The sequence below is a fragment of the Myotis nattereri genome (genome assembly GCF_964212035.1).
Source record: "Myotis nattereri genome assembly, chromosome: 1".
In the NCBI taxonomy this organism is placed as follows: domain Eukaryota; kingdom Metazoa; phylum Chordata; class Mammalia; order Chiroptera; family Vespertilionidae; genus Myotis; species Myotis nattereri.
The window spans coordinates 29,379,087-29,400,678 of record NC_138075.1 but is presented as its reverse complement, the minus strand read 5'-3'; the positions used below and the strand labels follow the sequence as shown (position 1 = coordinate 29,400,678).

General features: G+C 39.1%; 1 protein-coding gene across 1 annotated transcript in view; it reads left to right on the top strand.

Annotated features, from left to right (window-relative positions):
• The first annotated feature begins 6,173 nt into the window (after positions 1-6,173).
• PALS1 (protein associated with LIN7 1, MAGUK p55 family member) overlaps positions 6,174-21,592 on the top strand; it is a 91,868-nt gene continuing 76,449 nt past the window's right edge. The window contains exon 1 of the mRNA XM_081088114.1: positions 6,174-6,377. The gene's annotated coding sequence lies outside the window, so the exon portion shown is untranslated. The remainder of the gene's footprint in view (positions 6,378-21,592) is intronic.

Sequence of the window (21,592 nt, the reverse complement as noted above, 5' to 3'; positions counted from 1 at the left end):
TTGTGCAAGAATAGGCTTTCCTTCCCCTGGCTGCCGGCACTGGCTTCCCTCATGCAGCTCTGGCTTCATCCAGAAGGTCGTCCAAAAGGTCGTCCGGAAGGATGTCTGGTCTAATTAGCATATTACCCTTTTATTATTATAGATGGTAGTGGTGGACAGTGAAAGGGTGTCACTCAGGATGACATGTGCTGGTTCCTACATCCTCTTAGAGAGATTCCCAAGTCCTGCTAGCTCTCAAAACAGGGTGGGACAAAAGTAGGCTTACAGTTGTTCGTATGGAAAATAATACAATAATTAATAAAAATAATATAAGAATAAACTTTCTGTTTCATGTACTCACAACTGTAAACCTACTTTTGCTCCACCCTATATAGTGTACAATTTAGAGAGAGAAAATCCTTTAAAGATAACCCAATATTCTGTGATTTCATCCTTTGATTGATATATTTTATAGCAATGAAATTTCAAATATTGGGGTCTTATTAAGAACTACAAATACAAAAAAGGGCAAAAAAAGATATACATACCACATTTAAATCTTGACTTTTGATTTTTAAAAAATGGCTCTCAAATATTTAAACTGTGAATTGCTTATGTATGGGCAAAGATAGACAATTTTTTAAATGGTGAAAAAAGACTTCCTATTACAACTGAAGTGATGTGAAAGTTATTTGGCCCCTTATTTCAATAAGCTTGTAATACCTATGACTTATTTTAGGACTCAGTTTAGATACAAAATAATTCCATGATATATCTATAATTCTTACAGAATAAAAGCCCATACTCTTTTAATCTTGATATCTTGATTTATTAGGTTCTTACATGGGTAGAAATAGCTTCAAACAAAAATTTTAAGAAATGTAGAGGTTCCTTTAACATTGCTTCAACCTATAAAAAACAAAAACTTATCTGTCCAAAAGATGTTTATTCTTAAATTAAGAAGAAAAGCTGGATTATAAGCGTAATTTTACTTATTATAATCACTTAGTTTATGCATATTTAGTTTTTATAAGTTTTTTATTTAACAGAAATAACTTTGTCTATTTTAGACTTTTGAATTAATTGAATTGACTCCTCTATCTTTTTTATTTCCCAGATAAATACAAACTACTAAACTAAAAAACAAGCACAGCTCAAGAAATAACAGCCAACACAAGGAAAAAAACAAAGCAGTGTCTTCCATGTGGCAGAAATAAAGGCTACCACTAACCATTAAGCACTTAAATCTATGTCAACCTCATTTCTTGAACCTTAATTACTGTGCATTATCAATTTTAAAGGAAGATAGAGGCATATACATAACTAAGATTTTTTATTCATAAACTCAATTTTCACCTATAGGGTTTCTTTGGGGTTATTGGAAAAGTTTGTTATTCTCCTGGTTTTACCTTTCTCATTTGGACATTAACCCAGCACTACGTTGCTGCTAACATTGGGCCTGTGGCTTCCTTGAAGGAGGGGCCGTGTTCTTTCCGTCTTTGTGTTCTAGCTGCGCACCTGGCCTGAGAGACAGTATTTATGGAATCGAACGCCATTTCAGAGTTTTTTATTTTTTTTAATTCCCATACTTTTAAAAATAAAGAAACTACAGGCAGTCTCCATCCAAAAATATAGTTTGAATTTTTAATAGCCACCACTTACTCATTTTCAAAAAGCTGCCAGTAATCTATACTATGCTTTGCAAGCATTCTCCATCTTCACAGTAATCTGAGGATATTGCTACTTCCCTGTTTCACAGACAGATGGCCAAAGTGAAGCTTAGCAAGGTTAAGTTGCTTGTCCAAAGTCATATAGCTAAAATATATACATTCAGGAGCACGGTGGCTGCAGTATTGAGAAGATATCAGTGCAAAAGAGCCTATTAGCGTGGTAGCAGTGGGGTGGGTGAGAAGTGGTTAGATTCTGGATACGAAGGTTAGAAATGAGAGGATTTCCCACTGGATTGCATCTACAGTAGAAAGAAAGCCTCACCAACTGGAATAGTGAGGTTACCATATATTGAAATGAAGAAATCTAGATAAACATAAAAGGTTATGGCATGTTCAATTTGTAATAATCATTAGAAAATCAAATGGAGGTGTTGAGCCTAATAGTTGAATATATGATTCTGGAGTTATGACAGAGGTTTAGGCTCGAGACAAATTTAGAGTTGACAGTGTATAAACAGAATTTAAAGCAACCGAGACCAGATGCAATCACATAGGTAGTGAATGATAAAGAACATGATGAGAATAAGTACAAAGAATGAATGTATATAGTGCCTGGCATGTTTTAAGCCCTTTACATAAATAGATTCATTTGGTCTTCACAACCACTAAAAGAGGTAGCTACTTATATTATCATCAATTATTAGGTAAGGAAATTGAATCTTGGAGAAATTAAGTTAATTTCTTCTGATCAAACAGCTAGCAAGTGATAGAACTAGGATTCAAACCCAGGCAGAGAGAGGTGAAATATTAAGTGTAGCCTGAGAGACTCCCAACTTTTAGCAATCAGGGAGATCAGGAAGAACCAGCAAAGAAGGCTGAGAAGGGGGTTCCAGTGTGTAGGCAGAGAAGCTAGAATGGTCAGGAGCCCAGAGGACAGAATGGAGGAAACGCTCAATGGCATCAAATGCTTGCTGGCAGGTCAAGGAAGATAAGGACTGAACATTAACCTTTGCATTTAACAAAGTGGCTCTAGCAGGTGACCTTGATAAAGGCTGTTTTGAAGCTGCGATGGAGTTAAATCTCAATCAGAGTGAGTCCAAGACTGGATAGAAGAAGCATTGGAGCTCAACTCTCTGGAGCTCAGCAGATACGTCCCCAGACCCAGTGAGAGGTATTCACGTGTGGATATGAATTAAAAGTGGTAGCTGAGATTTATTACATAAACAAAAATAGAGATTTGATTGGGTACTTAGTGAGAAAAAGATATGGGTAATTTTATTGCTCTATTTAGGAGAAAAAACCTGATATCCTTTCTCTTGGATTCAGTCTTGGTCTTTCTCTTATTAGAAACTATTTCCAAGCTCCAAATATACCTGCCCCCTCTCTTCAAAATAGAACGTCTCCTGGACCATATTTCATTTGTCTACACATCCCCCGTCTAGCACAGGACCACCCAAGGGCACACAAACAAGTGGGATAAATGACTAACACTCTAAATATTGAATATGTACTCTGAAGTTATTGTTGACTACTTGCTGTTCCCATAATAAGCCCATGGTTTTCTCCGTGTTCTTCATTCATTCAAATGGATAAAAAGTGTTATCTTTTTAAAAGGCATGTATAAGATCTTGATTTTCCTATTACTATGGGTCTTTCAATAGTGGTGTCTTTTCTTTCCCTGTCCTTCTCCCTCCTCATTAGATAGCAAAGCTTCTCCTAGTATAAGACTTTACCATTTTTTGAGCCTTATTTTCATTTATTATATTGTATTTTACGTTTATCGACTTGTTTTATCTTGTCCCTTTCCCCACCTCCAGGACAGGGACTGTCCCATGTTTCAGTTCTCTACAGCATAGTACTTAGACATAAGAAGTATTCGATATATATATATCGATATATATATATATATATAAATGAGTGAATATTGAAGTCAACTGAGTTGAATGATACACACCTGTATTGAATGACACTGATGCTAAACAAACCAAAGACAGTAGGACTTCCCATTCCACATGGCAACAACTGTGTAATGTCCTTAGCTTAGGGACATAATCATTTTAGCTAGATTTATGAAAGTTAAGAAGTACTCTAAAACATCAAAACGATAATAACCAAACCCACTTAAGTTAGAAAAATTCATGGTTTATTGGTTTGCTTTCTGTTTTTATGGTATTTAAAATTTTTAGATACTTGTGTAATAACGACTTGTTTCATAACTTCTCTTATATCTCAATCAGTGAGCATTCTTTTAATTGACATCATTTCTGATCATCTGTTTCATACAGTCAGAAGTGATTAGGCTACTAATTCAGTTATGAAAACTTTGGCTTTCACTAGTACATAGAGATGATAAAACCAAAGGGATATAATAGCCTTAGTTAAGGATTTCACATATAATAGGGAATGGTAGAATCTTGAAAACTGAGATTTCAGACTTGTTGCAAATGGCTGAAATGAAATATTAATATATTTCCCCTAAGCCTTTAGCATAATAAAATGGAACAACATTTTATTACATAAACGTGTAACAGAGGCTGTTGGCAAATGTTGGGCTAAGCAGACGCCAAGATGAGGAAGGAGGAAAGGTATTTCCTATGGTTACTTTCCACCATACACTTGTTTTTACAGTTTGGCTTTCACTACTCACTTGAAAAACTCAGTTACAAATTTGTCAGGGTGACTCTGTGGGTGAATCTGCCTTGTGACAAAGACGAACAACTCTTCTGGTGGGGTTTTAAAGCACAGATTACCCATTTCATTCTATTTTGGGATGAAATTATATTTTCTTCACTCCTTATGCTATCCATGTTAGATTCCATATGCAGAGGCTACCAGAATCTTAAAGCTAGAAAAAATATGTAGTTAACCTGTTATATTGTGGATGAGAACATTTAGGGAAGTAAACTTAGGAATAGTTTAGGAAATTTTCACGCTCTGAAATCACAGAACTAGTTAGCATCAAAGTTAAAACTCAAATCCAATTACCTTCCATTTCTTTCACTTTTCCCTCCTCCCCCACCCTCCTCCTCCTCTTTTATTATCTTTTTCTTTTTTTCACAAGGCCAAGTAATTTGGGATTCTGGGCATGGCTTTATTCACCAGAAAATAAACTTTTTATTTGCCATAGGGTCTACCCTCTTTTAAAAGGAAATACGTTGGAAAGTAAAAATAATAGCTAACGTTTGTATAGCATTTGACAAAGGAATTTCCACATATTTGGAGAACATTAGCTGCTATCTCGCACAGATAGCGATCATCTTTTTACCAGGGTGCGGCCCTGTGACCGAGGAGGCCAAGCAGCCGGGGGAGCAAGCCTAGGGAGCCGGAGAGTTCGGGTGGGTAGGGTGCTATGCACAGTTGCTTGGAGCCAGGCAATTGGAATGCACCGGCGACGAGAGACTCCTTTTTAAAGAATTCTTTAAACAGCTGGATCCGTGGTTCTCTACTGGAGATGATTTTTGGCGCCCAGGGGATCTTGGGCAATGTCTAGTGACATATTCGATGGCCATAATGGGGTAGTGGTCTTCTGGCATCGGGCAGGGAGCGGGGGTGCTGCTGCACATCCTACAATGCACAGGCCGCCCCCCCCCAAACACACACACACACACACACACACACACACACACACACACACACACACAAACCCAAAAAACAAAACACACACACAGAATGATGTGGCCCTGATGTCAATAGCCCTCAGGTGAGAAATCCTGAGCTAGAGAAGTAAAATTCATTGAGGAGCTAGAGGAGGCTTCTTGAATTGTTATTTCATGCATTTTAGAACTTAGAAAATAGGTCACACACACACACACACGCACACACACCCGTCCCCCTCGCCCAACAGTTTCTAGGAAATTCCGGAGACTGTTTATCTGGATTTCCTTGCACTGGATGTGGGTTGTTGTCCCAGGTAACTCTAAACCCATATACTCGGGTTTTGTGGAACAGCTGTGGCCCTTGGCATTCTTCCTTTCTGGTTTGCAGTACTCGATCCCAGCTGATAGTTTTTTGGATTCTGCAGCGGCAGAGAGTTCTTCTGTGGGACACTACCTGGAAGTGTGTCCTGGTTTTTGTTTTGTTGTTGGTGCTGTTTTAAACAAATGCTATATTGTGTGACGCGTTCCATAGGACAGGACGAGTGGCGTCATGGGGAATCAGATTGTCTTCAGAGGCGGACAGTCATCCACCTGCTCCCGACAGCGCCTCAGGGAAACCTCGCGTCCGCACAGAACGTAGCCCACGGGCTCCACGCCAAAGCCATTGCCTACGCCTGCGAGCCCGGAGCTGCTCGCCTTTTATACTGCGAGGCGCGCAAATGCGCGCGACCCGCCGCTAGGAGCTGCAGAGCGACCAATGAGCGGGCCCTCTCTCCGCGCCGGCTCGGGATTGGGCGACGAGCGCCAGCCTCTCTGCTTAGCGGCGGGCGGGGCGCGCCCAGGCGGCAGTCGACTGGGATAGGCGCGCCCGCTACGCCTTGTCCGGGAGCGCGTGCGCGGTCTCGCGGCGGCCGCGGGGGCCGGTCTCGCGCGGTCTTGAGGCGGAGTCGCTGGCGGCGGAGACGGCGGCGGCTGGCGGCGGGGCGGAGGCGGGGACTAGGAATTGTGAGGTGGGGAATCGGGAGTTTCTGGATTCTTTATCCGGTATCTTAAGTGCCGCTGGGGAGCTGTGGTTTCTGCAGGATCGAGGGGCGGCTGCGGCAGCAGGACCGGCGGCCGCAGTGGCGCAGAGGTAAGAGACGGACGGCGGCGGCTCGGTGGGGGGGTCTTCATCAACAGGTCCCCCCGGCGCGCGGCGGGGAAGGGGCGCCGGGCTCGTCCCCTCCCCCACCGCTGGGTGCTGGGCCCTGGGGGGACCCTCGGCTGCTCGACGGGCTGCCCCACGCAGCGGGATCCGCAGCCCGTCGCCGAGGCGTGAGCCCAACCTTTGTCCCTTGGAGGAACGCTGCCTTGCTGTACCCAGTCCCTCGGTCCAGACGGTATGGACGAGGGACCCACCTTGGCGGGGCTGCCGCCCGGCCGGCCCGACTTGCAGGGGGCGCGGCTGGGAGTCGCCGGTCCTCTGCACCCCCGGCCCCCGGCCGGGACTCCCTGTGGGCCGGGTCGGGAAATCGGCCGGGCGAACACTTTCCTTTAGAAGACGGAATGCAGTCCGCGTTCCTCCGCCTGACTCAGCTCCTGGTATTCGGCTGCTCGTTACGTTCTTCCAACAAATAAACAAACAGTTCCTTCCTTGTGACCACTTTGAAAGAAAATCCTGCTCTCGTAAATAGTTTCCGATCATTTACTAGGTGAACTTTGAAGCCTGTAAGTTGTTGTAAGCTGCTGCATTTAATGAAAGGCGTTTTAAACAATCTTTAGTGCAAATTATATAACTTCCTAATAATAACGCACCTTGTGTTTAGTTGATTGGCATACAGTCATGTGTACGGAATTTAGGCTTCGGTCGAAAGGTGTGTTGTTTTTTGGCAGTTAGCGCTAAAATTAAAATCTGATAGCTAGGAGGATTTTACAAGTATGCAGTGTATGTTTTGTCTCCGTACGCGTTTAGAATTGTAAGAATTTAGATATGGAAACTCTGTAGAAAAAGAATTTTAAAATTTTGGTTTTACTGACAAGGTGAAAGACGTTAATATTTCTGCTTTTTTTTTAAAAAAAGTTATTCATGTCTTAATGATTGTATTCTAATTATGCTTTTGGATTATGCCAGAAGTTAATAACCTATTAAATTCTGCAATAGTAACAAATGACATGTTGGTTATTGGTGTCTTTGAAGAGTAAGTATTGGTGGTAATGAAATTGTTAACATTTTTTTTGGATTATGAAGTACTGATTTTTTTACTAGATCCCTGTGGACATGGCATAAGACAAGTTTTTAAAGGCTCTTTAAACTATTGTAGCAGGCTGAAGCTATAAAATTATAATGTAAGGTCTTTATAGGTGAACCAGGCAAAAATACAAAAAGCAGTTCATATTATCTTTATGTTTTTGTGTGTGTCTTTTATCCTCACCTGAGGATATTTTTTGCATTGCCTTTTTAAAAAAAAATATTTTTTATTAATTTCAGAAAGAGAGGGAGAGGAAGAGAGAAACATCAATGATGAGAGTCATTGATTGGCTGCCTCCTGCCCGCCCCCTACTGGGGATCGAGCCCTCAACCTGGGCATGTGCCCTGACCGGGAATCAAACCCTGACCTCCTGGTTCATAGGTCGACACTCAACCATTGAGACACACCAGCTGGGCTCCATTGATTTTCAGAGAGAGTGAAAGGGAGGTAGGCAGGGAAGGAGAGAGAGAGAAACATCATGTGAGAGAGACACATGCAGGTGCCCAGATGGGGAGGCGGGGGAGCTGCAGGGAGCAAACCCAAAACCCAGGTAGCGCCTTTGACTGGGAATGGAGGAATCGAACCCTCAACCCTCCCTTCAGTGCGAGGCCGCAGCTCTAACCTGCGGCCCACACCGGCGAGGGCTATCTTTATGTTTTAAAAGCAAGTGAATCTTACCATGTGCTTGAATGATTTTTGGCTAGACAGACCTGAACTTGACAAGGTGGGCTCACTCATATTAACTTGTTTTAGAATGTTGAAATGAGAGAGAATATGTGTTTTACATGAGGGTGAGCTGTTTATATGTTCTTTCTGAATTTGTGATCTTGATTAAAAAGTGCATCAAAAATATACCAAGAAATTTGGTCCATTTTATGTATCAGTATACAAAGATGTCCTATTTCTCTGATAGTTTCTGATTTCATGATGTCTGGGGAAAATAGTTTCTCTACGTAGGGGCTTTAGATTATAATTTTTTATTATGTACTTAATCATAGAATTATTGAGTTGGAAATACTCTTAGTGGTTATATAGCCTTGCTTTTAATTTTCCAGGAAAAGTGAGGTTATGTATTAAGTAGCCCATAGTCTGACTGCTAGTTAGTGACAAAGTTGGAAATAAATGCTAACTGCTTATCTCCAGATTCCAAGTATGGTGCTCTTTTCAATATATACTATTGTTAAATAAACAAACCAATAAGTTACCCTTCTCAAAATCACATTTGTAGCCATCAGGATTGATTCTTTTCCTTATGCATTTTTTCCCTTTTTTAAATAACCACTAGCCACAATTAATTCATTCCCCTACTGGAGGGTTGTTTTCAGTTTTTTAGTACTTCAAACAATGTTCAGTGAATATCTTTTTGCATGTCTGCTTGAGCACATGTGTGAAGATTTTCCTAGAATGTATACATATTTATAAGTGGAATTGCTAGACCATCGGTTGATGTGCATTTTCAATTTAACTGCAGCCAGATTATCCTCTTAAATTGCAGTAACTGCCCACACTTGGAATTGTTAGATTGGCATTGGTAGATTTTTAAAAATTTCTGCCACTCTTATTTGTGGAAAATGATGTATTTGTATCTTTCTTTCAGAAAGATTTTAACTTTGTTTTTAATTTACATGAAATGAAATTAACACTTTTCTTTCTTTTTTAAAAAAATATATTTTATTGATTTTTTTTACAGAGAGGAAGGGAGAGAGAGAGTTAGAAACACCGATGAGAGAGAAACATCGATCAGCCGCCTCCTGCACATCTCCCACCGGGGATGCCCGCAACCCAGGTACATGCCCTTGACCGGAATTGAACCTGGGACCTTTCAGTCCGCTGGCCGACGCTCTATCCACTGAGCCAAACCGGTTTCGGCTTCTTTCTTTTTTTAAAAAATATATTTTATTGATTTTTTACAGAGAGGAAGGGAGAGGAATAGAGAGTTAGAAACATCGATGAGAGAGAAACAGCGATCAGCTGCCTCCTGCACACCTCCTACTGGGGCTGTGCCCGCAACCAAGGTACATGCCCTTGACCAGAATCGAACCTGGGACCTTTCAGTCTGCAGGCCGATGCTCTATCCACTGAGCCAAACCGGTTAGGACTGAAATTAACTCTTTTCATTGTACAGTTGTTTGGGCAATTGCATAAAGCTATGCAACAACCAAAATCAAGATACAGAATAGTTTCAGCACCCCAAATTCCTTTGAGCTTCTCTTTTATAATGAGCCCTTCATCCACCCTAAACCCCTGGTAACTAATGATGTTTGTCTTTTCTAAAATATCATATAAGTGAAATACTTTGAGTCTGGTTTCTTTTATTTAGCATAATACATTTGTGTTCACTCATGCTGTTGAGTGTATCAGCAGTTTTTCTTCAGCTTCATTGCTGAAAATAGTATTACATTTTATGAATGTACCACACTTTGTTTACCCATCCACCAGTTGAAGCACATTTGAGTTATTTTCAGGGTTTTTCTTATGTGTGTTTTTTACTGTGAATAAAACTTCTGTGAATCTTTACAAATAGATTTTTGTGTGAACATGTCTTCATTTCTCTTGGATAAGCACCTGGAAGTGGAATTGCTGGGTCAGATGATAAGTGTATGTTTAACTTTATTAAAACTGTCTGTTGTAGGCAGAATTAATGTCCCACAAGTATATCCTAATCTCTGGAACCTGTGAATAAATTAGGTTGCAGGTGAAATTAAAATTGCTAATCAACTGACTTTAAAATATTGAGATTATCTTGGATTATCCAGGTAGGCCTAAAGTATCACAACGGACCTTAAAGGGGAAAGAGAAGCAGTAGAGTCAGATAACAAGATGCAACAAGGAAAGCAGAGCCAGGGAGATAGTGTTCTTGGTTTTGAGGATGGAGGAGGGGGGCCATAAGCTAAGGAATGTAGAGATCTGTAGAAACTGGAAAAAGCTAGGAAATGGATTACCTGTAGAACCCCCAGAAAAGAATGCAGCTGGTTTTATTTGTCCCGGGAGTCCTGAGTCAGACTTTTAACCTACAGAAATGTAAAATAATAAATTTGTGTTGTGTTAAGCCATTGAGTTTCTGGTAATTTATTACAGCAGCAAAGCAAACTATATGCTGTAAAACTTTTCCAAAGAGGCTGAACCAGTTTGTGTTTTCCTCAGCAATGTATGAGTGTTTGTTACTTTACATCAGGGGTCCTCAAACTACGGCCCGCGGGCAACATGCAAATACAAATATTGTATTTGTTTCCGTTTTGTTTTTTTACTTCAAAATAAGATATGTGCAGTGTGCATAGGAATTTGTTCATAGTTTTTTTTTAAACTATAGTCCGGCCCTCCAACGGTCTGAGGGACGGTGAACTGGCCCCTGTTTAAAAAGTTTGAGGACTCCTGCTTTACATCCTCAACAGCACTTGGTATGGTAAATCTTTTTAACTTCAGTCATTCTAGTATGTATGTATCCAGTATCTCATTGTGGTTTTTACTTGTGTTTTTTCTCATGACTAATGACAATGAGCATCTTTTCAGGTATATGGTGCCCTCTGTATACAGTGGAACTTGGTTCTTGAACCTAATTCATTCTAAAAGGCTGTCAGTGATTTGTTCAAAATTTGTATCATTTTCCCATTAGAAATAAGGTAAATTGAATTAATCTGTTCCAGACCCCCAAATGATTTCCTGTTTTAGCCTTTCTCAGTTGCCTGTGATGGTTGTTTCAAGAGCACTTTCACACCCTTCCCAACATCAGCACTCTTGATGACCTCTTCATGTTTTAAAATGGTGCTAATTGTGGATTTCACCCAGCCATACTCAGTAGCCAAATCAGACATGTGAACACCTCTGTCATACTTTGCAGTTATTTCTTTTTTAAGCTCTACATTGTTCTCTCAACTTTCCTTTTCACTTTGCTGCTATCACTAACCTTAGGACCCATAGTGACTTACTGTATGTATCTATATATCTATATATCTACATATCTACATATCTGTATATCTATATATAAAAACAGGTAATATGCAAATTAGCCAGGTGTTACGACCAGCTCAGGAGGAGGCAGCATCACCATCACTCAGGAGGAGCTGTACACGCAGGATGGGCGGGAGGGGACTGCGTGCTGCCCCCAGCCGCAGTGGACACACACCAGGGGTGGGGGCATGCTCCCAGTGGCTGTGGCGCGGCTCAGAGCACGCCCCCGGTAGGTGACGGCAGTGGCTGGAGCGAAGCAGCCTAGTTCCTGGGTGCAGGAGGGAAGCCAGTGCTGGCAGCCAGGGGAAGGAAGGCCTATTCTTGCATGAATCTTTGTGCATCGGGCCTCTAGTTTAATAGTAATATGCAGCAAAAACAAAATCCTGCAAAAGTATTTACAGCACAGTTTCCTCAGATGTTAACAATGTGAGATTTAGTAGTAAACTGACTCATGCTTTCACATTCTCTCCTTTGCTGCCTGAGATGCGCCACTGATCATACGGGTATCAGCCTGAAAGGGTTGTCCGGTCAAGAACCAAAGTTTTGTTCGACAACCAAGCCATTTTTTCCATGAACAACTTGGTTGCAAATCAGATTGTTTGAGATGGGAGACATTCGAGAACCCAAGGTTTGACTGTATCTTCTTTGTTGAAGTGTTCAAATATTTCACTCATTTTAAAATTTGATTTTCTTACTGTCACGTTTTGAGAGTTCTGTATATTCCTTTGTTAGCTATGTGCAAAGATTTTCTCCCAGTGTGTGTCTTGTCTTTTCCATTCTCTTAACAATGTCTTTTGAATTACAGAAGTTTTAAATTTTGGTGAAGTCCAAAGTATCATTATTATTATTATTTTTTATGGATCTCACTTTTGGTGTTGTATCTACGAACTCTGCCTAACCCAAGGTTACAAAGATTTTCTCCTATGTTTTCCTCTATAAGGTTTATATGTTACATTTAGATCTATGTTTATTTCCTGTTTTGAGTAAATTTTTGTATGGAGAGAGGTTTGGGTTGACCATTTGTTGAAAAGACTGTCCTGTCTCCATTGAATTGCCTTTGTCTTTTGGTAAAAAATCATTGGACTACATTTGTGTGGGTCTGTTTCTAGAGGCTTATTTTCCATTGGTCTATTTGTTTATCCTTTGACAATATCACAATGTCTTGATTACTAGAGCTTTAAAATCTTGAAATCAGGTCATGTGAATTCTCTAACTTTATTCTTTTTCAAAAAATTTTAACATTATTTTACGTTTCCATATAAATTTTAGAATCTGCTTGTCGATATCCACAAAAAAAATCTGTTAGGATTTCATTGGGTTTGTGTTTACTCTGTAGTTCAATTTGAGGACAATTGACGTCTTAACAAAATTGAGATTTCCAATCTGTAAACATGGTGTTTGCTCCACTTACTTAGGTCTTTGATTTCTTTTATAAGTGCTTTTTAGTTTTCAATGTATAAATCCTGCAGATATTTTGTTAGATCTATACTTAAGTTTCCTATTTTTTGGTCCTGTTGTAAATGGTCAGCATTTAAAAAGACTTAGGCCCTGACCAGTTTGGCTCAGTGGATTGAGTATCGGCCTGTGGACTGAAGGGTCCCAGGTTCGATTCCAGTCAAGGGCATGTACCTGGGTTGCGGGCACATCCCCAGTGGGGAGTGTGCAAGAGGCAGCTGATCGATGTTTCTCTCTCATTGATGTTTCTAACTCTATCACTCTCCTCCCTTCCTCTCTGTAAAAAAATCAATAAAATATATTTTTAAAAAATAAAAATAAAAAGACTTAGGCTTCCAATTGATCATGACAAGATATAGAAATACAATTGTGTGTGTGTTTTATATTGGTTTTGTATCCTGAGTTTTTACTAAACTCATCTATTCTGTGAGGTGTTTTTGTTTTTTTAGGTTTCTTGGGATTTTCTTAGAGAGTCATGTAATCGTTAGAGACATGTTTATTCTAGTCTGTATGCCTTTTCTTTTTCTTTTCTTTTTTTAAAAAATTCTTTATTATTTGAAGTATTATGTAAGTCTCTCTTTCCCCCCCATTGACCTCTCCCCCACCCTCCAGCACATGCCCTCACCCTGCCTGTGTCCATTGGTTATGCTCATATGCATGCATACAAGTCCTTTTGTTGATCTCTTACTCCCTCACCCCCACCTTTCCTCATATGTTACAGTCTGTTCAATGCTTCTATGACTCTGGTTCTATTTTTTGTTCATTAGTTTATGTTGTTCATTATATTCCACAAATGAGGGACATCATATAATATTTCTCTTTCTCTGACTGGCTTATTTCATTTAGCATAATGCTCCCCAGTTCCATCCATGCTGTTGCAAATGGTAAGAATTCCTTCTTTTTTACAGCAGTGTAATATTCCATTGTGTAGATGTACCACAGTTTTCTAATCCTCTCATCTGATGGGCACTTAGGCTGTTTCCAAATCTTAGCTATTGTAAATTGTGCTGCTATGAACATAGCGGTGCCTGTATCCTTTCTGATTGGTGTTTCTGTTTTCTTGGGATATATTCCTAGAAGTGGTATTACTGGGTCAAATGACAGTTACATTTTTAAATTCCATACTGTTCTCCACAGTGGCTGCACCAGTCTGCATTCCCACCAGCAGTGCAAAAGGGCTCCTTTTTCTCCACAACCTCTCCAGCACTTGCCTTTTGTGGATTTGTTGTTGATAGCCATTCTGACAGGTGTGAGATGGTACCTCATTGTTATTTTGATTTGCATCTCTCGGATGATTAGTGACTTTGAGCATGTTTTCATATGTCTCTTGGCCTTAGAAGGCCTTTTCTTTTTCTTGACAATGCACTGGCTAGGACTTCAAGTGAGATATTGAGTAGGAATGGTGAAAGGTAACATTCTTGCCTTATTCACAGTTTTAAAGGGAAAGCATTCAGTCTTTCATCTTGAAAATGTTAGCTGTAGGTTATTTTGTAGATTCTCTAAATCAGGTTAAGGAAGTTTCCTTCTATTCTGAGGTTGCTGAATGGATGTTGAATTTTGTCAAATGCCTTTTTTGCATCTGTTGAGGTGATCATGTAGATTTTTTGTTTAATCTGTTAATATGGTGAATTACATTAAGTAATTTTCAAATATTGAACCAGCCTAACATGATTCTGGGAATAACTCCAGAGTTGTTTCAAACACAAATCACTTTGGATTATTTTCCTTTGACTAATATATTAAAATTTATTCTTAAAAACAAAGAAGTAAACCAAATATAAGATTTTGTGAGCTAAAGTGTTCATAAAGTCAAAGGAATCAAGATATTTATTAACACTTGTATAAATTTTACATGTTGGTAGGAGTTAAGTGTTCTTGATCTGTGCTGGAGTTTGTGGACTATGCTTTTACCACCGGAGGACTCTTGTTTAAAATTACTAAATGAAGAAAGAAAATGTCATTTGTATCACTATAATCATGCAGTCCTTTTGTTGGGTTAATTTAGACAAGTTGTTTAAATGTATTTGGATAGTGAAGTATAATTTGAATGAAGGATATTTTACTTGGGATAATAATGGGAATTTAAAAAGCAACAACAACAAAAACATGCTGCTTCCTCCCATCAGAAAATCTACTATAGACCCTGAGTAATCAGATAAATGTTTGGCTCAGTAAGAGTAGAATGAATTCAGTGAATGTATTAAATTAAAAATGTGTGAAATGAAATATGAAATACAGTATGTGTAAGGAAAAGCCAGGGTCTGTTTTGTTATGAGATGTTCCTTCATGAAAAATGTGCATGCAGCCCTAGCTGGCATGGTTCAGTGATTGGAGTGTCGGCTCCAGCACCAAAGGGTCTCAGGTTCGATTCCCAGTCAAGGGCACATCCCTTGGTTGCAGGTTTGAACCCTGGCCCCAATCAGGGTATGTGCTGGATGTTTCTCTCTCTCTCTCTCTTTCTCTCTCCCCCCTCCCTCATCCCTTCATCTCTCTAAAAAAATGGAAAAAATAGCCTCAGGTGAGGATTAACAGCAACAAAAATGTGAATGCATGGTAAAAAGATGCATGCTAACTAAATATTTTTAATATTTTTGGATTGTGAGGTTTTTCCTACATCGATTCAGACTACAGAAAACAGTTTAATTAAAAAGAATCTGGGTTTATTGCCCTGGCCAGATAGCTCAGTTGGTTGGAGTGTCATCCAGATATGCCGAAGTTGCAGGTTCAATCACCCGTTTTGGCACATACAAGAATCAAACAATCCATCAATAAGTGGAACAACAAATTGATGTTTTTCTCTTTCCTCTCTCTCTCAAATCAGTAAATAAAAATTTTAAAAAGAAGGATTCATAATCAAACTGATTAATTTTATCATTTTCATAAATTTGAACTTATGTGATTTAGCCATTATAAATTCAAGTAATTTGGCCTTTTGTCTCATATAATTTTAGATTAATATTATCCTCAAATACCCTAAACATTGAAGTTTTGAGGCCTCTGAGGTTGTTGGCATTTTTGATCCTTTAAGGCAGAAGGTTTACAGCTGTTAATAAAGGGCCAGATAGTAAATATTTTAAGCTTTTCAGGCCATATCATTTATGTTGCAAGTGCTGCACTCTGCAGTTATAGTGCAAAGTGCAAACAAATGAATGTGACTATGTTCAATAAAACTTTATTTATAGTAACAGGGTGTGCTTGATTTGCTCTGTGGGCTTAGGTTGCCTAATTTTGTTTTAGGCAAAAAGTCAGCAGGAGAAATGAAGATAATTGTAGTAATGTAGTTGAAAGAGCCTTAGGTTCAGCTGAGTTGGGAAGTTACTTCTTTAGCCAAGCCTTCACTTTAGGTCAACTATAACATGTAGCCACCTCGGAAAATGATTGAAAAGGTTAAAATAAAGTAAGAAAGGCACTGAGCAAATTAATCTGACACATAGTAGATACTTAATAAGTACTGGTATTTGCTTTCTCCCCCGACCCCTCGTGTTTTATGGCATATTGACAAATTGACTGTGAAATAATTAAGGAGATTCATTCAGATTTTTGACAATTTTTAGTATATCTAATTAGTTATTCCAGATATTAGAAATTAGAACTGTTTATATTTATAGCTGAATTGTCTTGAATTATGGTTATCTTAACAGCTTCCTTTACAATAGTCAAATTTTACATAAAAAAACTGAGGGCCCTGACCAGGTAGCTCAGTTGGCTGGAGCATTGTGCAGATACACCAAGGCTGCAGGTTCAATCCCCAGTCAGAGTATATACAAGAATGAACCAGTGGATGTGTATATAAGTGGAACAACAAATCGATCAATAATTTTTTTTTAAAAAACCTGAGAATTTGTTTCATATATTGAATGTTTTCATTTGTCATGGAAAATATTTGATGATGACACTTAAAATGTATTAACAATACTTTGATGTGACCTAACAAGTAGGCTTTCTATATTTTGCTTGTGTGCTTCACAAGTGCGTTTAAGACTTCATTCATTTAAAATAGTAGACTGCCTTCTATGAATACACCAAAGTTAAGTGCTGTGCTAGGATTTGGTTTGCACTTAAAGAATACCCATATATGTGTAATCATTTTTGAGTAATGTTTGGGATATAAGTGAGGCTTCAGAAAGTTGTTTTTCTTCCTTTCCAAATTTCTCTTAAGCTAGAACTTGATTTGAGATTTTTTTATTTTTTTGTTACTATTTTTAAAATACATTTTTTATTGATTTCAGAGAAGAAGGGAGAGGGAGAGAGAGATAGAAACATCAATGATGAGAGGAGACCATTCATTGGCTGCCTCCCACACACCCAGCACTGGGTCCACAACCCAGGCATTTGCCCTGAAAGGGAATCGACCATGGCCTCCTAGTTCATAGGTTGATGTTCAGCCACTGAGCCACATCAGCCTGGCTGATTTGAGATTTTTAACTCTTCTCTCCAAAAACAATCTGTACTCTTGCACAGATCAGAGGCAGGGGTTGCAATAAACTGCATTACGTTTTAATAAATATATTTTAATAGATTATGTGATTATCAATACTTCGATTAAGCAATTTTACAGAAATTGTGTGAATCAGTTATCAGACTGAGTCAGTAATGAATAACTGTAATTGTTTGCTGAGGTAAAGTTTTTTTCATCTCTGAAATAATAGTGAAAATCAGTGGGGGGAAACAATTTTTGTTGCCCTACTTATAAACAGCTTACATATGTAGTGAGATCAAGTTCTCAGTATTACCAGTTTCTCTCACTGACTTCTCAAACATTACTCTAAGGTGTTTTTTCACTACGTTGCCTTTAGTATACATTTTTAATTAGGCTTAAAAAGTGACATAATTTGAGCCCTAGCTGGTTTGGATCAGTGGATAGAGCATCCGCCTATGGGCTGAAGGGTCCCGGGTTTGATTCCAGTCAAGGACATATGCCTGGGTTGCTGGCTCAGTCCCCAGTGGAGGGTGTTCAGGAGGCAGCCAATCAATGATTCTCTCTCATCATTGATGTTTCTACCTCTCTTTTCCTTTTCCCTTTCTCTCTGAAATAAAATATGTACTTTAAAAAAAGTGACATAGTTGCAGAGTTGAGTTGCATTGCAGGTGATTTAAAATCTTATGTTCAGATAAACCATTTGTTTAATTTTACCGATGTCAATGTGCTTGTATTAATATTTTGGTTACTTTTTTCCCTTCTGTGTAATCTGTTTTGGGTCTTATATTCTTGCCCATTTTTACAAGTTTTCTTAGGATGTTCTTTCTCTACAGGTAACTAGCATTTTCTGTAGTTGTGGTACAGCACTTATCAGATAGCATTGCAGTTGTATAGGGGTTTTGTTTGTTTGCTTGTTTACTCATCTAATTTCCATACTAAATTTTAAGTTTCTTTTTCTTGCCAGTGACTATCTAGATTTCTGTACCAAGTGGATACTTACACTGTTGAATGAAAGTATCGTTTAGTAACCGTTTTAACTGGAGGATTTGTAATACAGTAGTTCCCTCTTATCCGCAGTTTCACTTTACATGGTTTCAGTTACCTGTGGTCAACTGTGGTTTGAAATATTAAATGGAAAATTTCAGAAATAAACAATTCATAAGTTTTAAATCATACATCGTTCTGAGTAGTGTGATTCTCTCCCTCTCCTGCTCCCCCCACGTGAATTATTCCTTTGTCCAATGTATTCACACTGTATATGCTACCTGCCCATTAGTCACTTAATAGTTGTATCAGATCAACTGTGCTTGTGTTCAAGCAACCCTCATTTTACTTAATAACAGCCCTAACGTGCAAGAATAATGATGCTGGCAATTCACATATGCCAAAGAGAAGCCGTAAGTGCTTCCTTTAAGTGAAAAGGTGAATATAGTACAGTAAGATATTTTGAAAGAGACCACATTGACATAATTTTATTACAGTACTAGAGGCCCAATGCACGAAATTTGTGCAAGAGTAGGCCTTTCTTCCCCTGGCTAATGGCACCGGTTTCCCTCAGCACCTGGGACCCGGACTTTCCTCCGGCACCCGGTACCCAGGCTTCCCTCGAAGCCCCGGCTTCGTCCGGAAAGACATCCGGTCTAATTAGCATGTTACGTTTTTATTATGATATTGTTATAACTATTTTTTTATTACTGGTTGTCATTAATCTCTTACTGTACCTAATTACTAAATTAACCTTTATCATAGGTATGTATGTATAGGGGGAAAAACCAGTATTTATAGAGTTGGGTGTTATCTGCGTTTTCAGGCATCCCATCCACTGGGGATCTTAGAACATATTCCCCATGGATAAGGGGGATGTGCTGTTCAGTAATCTTTAAGATTGATCTTTTGTTCCTATTTCTTGTTGCATAGTAACCTGCTTGTTCTTCTGCCTTCTAAGACTACCTGGTCAAAATCAGAACATGGCTCATACCCTCAGTCAGCACTACTACAGTACTAAAAGTTCAATGGATTCTAAACTTGGTGACATTTGTAACCTTATCAGTCTTCTTCCTTCTCAGTTTCTTGTTACCTGTTCTGATGACACAACCCTACTTCTGGTCCTGAAAATACTCTGTTAGTCTAATTTATAGATAACAATAGATATGAATATTTATTAATTTTGTTTAATGTTCTTGTTCTAATAACTATGAAATTGTTAGTTGGTATTTCTTCAACGATGAGACAAACTATTCTTTTTTATGGCCAGTTGTTGAATTGCATACCAGTGAGGTAATCATCTACTAATTTGCTGACCTTTGAAGCATAGTTTTTTCTCTAGTAAGCTATAAATCACTTAAGGTCAAAAGTTAGAGTCTCTTACACGTTTTTAGAGACCTGAAACTTGTGACAAGTGATTGACTAAAGGATTGACACCTAAGATTAAAGGGGATAGAGAAAATGTACGTGGAATAGGCATCTATAAAGCAAAGCAATAGCTATGTGAATTTGTAATTAGGATTCTGTGAGGTTTGTCATTGTGAGTTATTAATGATGAAAAAACAGAGGCAGCCAAAATTATGACAAGGCTCTGGAACTTCTATCACAGGAAGTTCTCAAAGGCAGCAGTTTTGTTACTATATTTTAAAGTGTAGGTGGTCCCTTTTGGAATTTTTCTTACAATTAATGCTCTTATTCCTTTAGTAAACTGGATTCCTCTTATTTTTAAATTAAAGATGCAACATAATTATATTTGTGTGGTAGAGGAAGTCCTGACTATCGAAAAACCATGATTCTAATGATAGTTTAAGTGTTTTATTTAGAAATTCTTAGTTGCATTGCTTATGAAATTGTTTAGGGTCTTAGGGATTATATACTATATATTGTTGTTAATCCTCACCTTAGGATATTTTCCCCATTGATTTTTAGAGAGTAAAGGGAGGGGGAGAAACACAGAGAAAAACAACAATGTGAGAGAGACACATCAGTTGGTTGCCTCCAGCATGTGCCCCAACAGGCCTGGGGATCAAGCCACAACCAGATATGTGCCCTTGAACAGAATTGAACCTGAGGCCCATCTGTCCATGGGCCAGACGCTCTAATCACTGAGCAAATGGCTACGACAGGGCATAATATTTTGACTACTTAACTTTGTCTAAAGGTTCCAGAACTTTCTTTTTAATATTTTTTATTGGTTTTAGAGAGGAAGGAAGAGGGAGAGAGATAAAAACATCAATGATGAGAGAGAATCATGGATCAGCTGCCTCCTCCTGCATGCCCCACAAAGTTTCTGTGTGTGTTTTTAAAAAATATGTTTTTACTGCACTAGCCAATTTGGCTCAGTGGATAGAGTGTCAGCCTGTGGACCAAAGGGTCCTGGGTTCGATTCCAGTCAAGGGCACTACCTTGGTTGCAGGCTTCTCCCCAATCTGGGCCCTGGTCAGGGCTCCTGCAGGAGGCAACCAGTCAATGTGTTTCTGTCACATAGATGTTTCTCTCTTTTTCTCTCTCTTCCACTCTCCCTAAAAATCAATGGAAAAATATCCTCAAGTGAGGGTTAACACACACAGAAAAATATATGTATACATATATATCTTTTTACTGATTACACAGAGAGAAAGGGGAATAGAAGTATCAATGGTAGAATTGGCTGCCTCCTGCACACACCCCCTACTGGGGATCGAGTGCAACCTGGGCATGTTCCCTGACTGGGAATTGAACCATGACCCCCTGGTTCAAAGGTTGACGTTCAGCCATTGAGCCTCACTGGCTGGGCTCTGTGTTTTTATTTCTTTCCAAAGAGTAATATAATGGGGGGGGAGGGTGGGGCGGCAATATTTTGTGAGATATCCAAATAATACAGAAGTATAAATAGAAAATAAGACCTGAGAGGTCTGTTATCCTTACTTTTCATAGATACTAAATGAAAACGTATTTTTTTGTTAGTAACTTTAAACATATCTTTTATGTGTGTTGCTAAAAACATGATATATAAACATGATTTTGAAGCTTGCTTTTTTCACTTGCCTTAGTTCCATGTCAGTTCACACAGAGCTTCATCCTCTGTTAGCCACATTAAAAATTTTTTAATAAATAGATGAGATCCATTTTATTTTTATTAAATCTTTATTGTTCAGATTATTACGGTTGTTCCTCTTCCCCCCCCCCCCCCCATAGCTTTCCTCCACTCGGTTCCCGCCGCACCCTCTGCCCTTACCCCCCCATTCCCCCCACTGTCCTCATCCATAGGTGCACGATTTATGTCCAGTCTCTTCCAGCACTCCCCCCCCCCCCCCCGAGAATAGTCAGTCC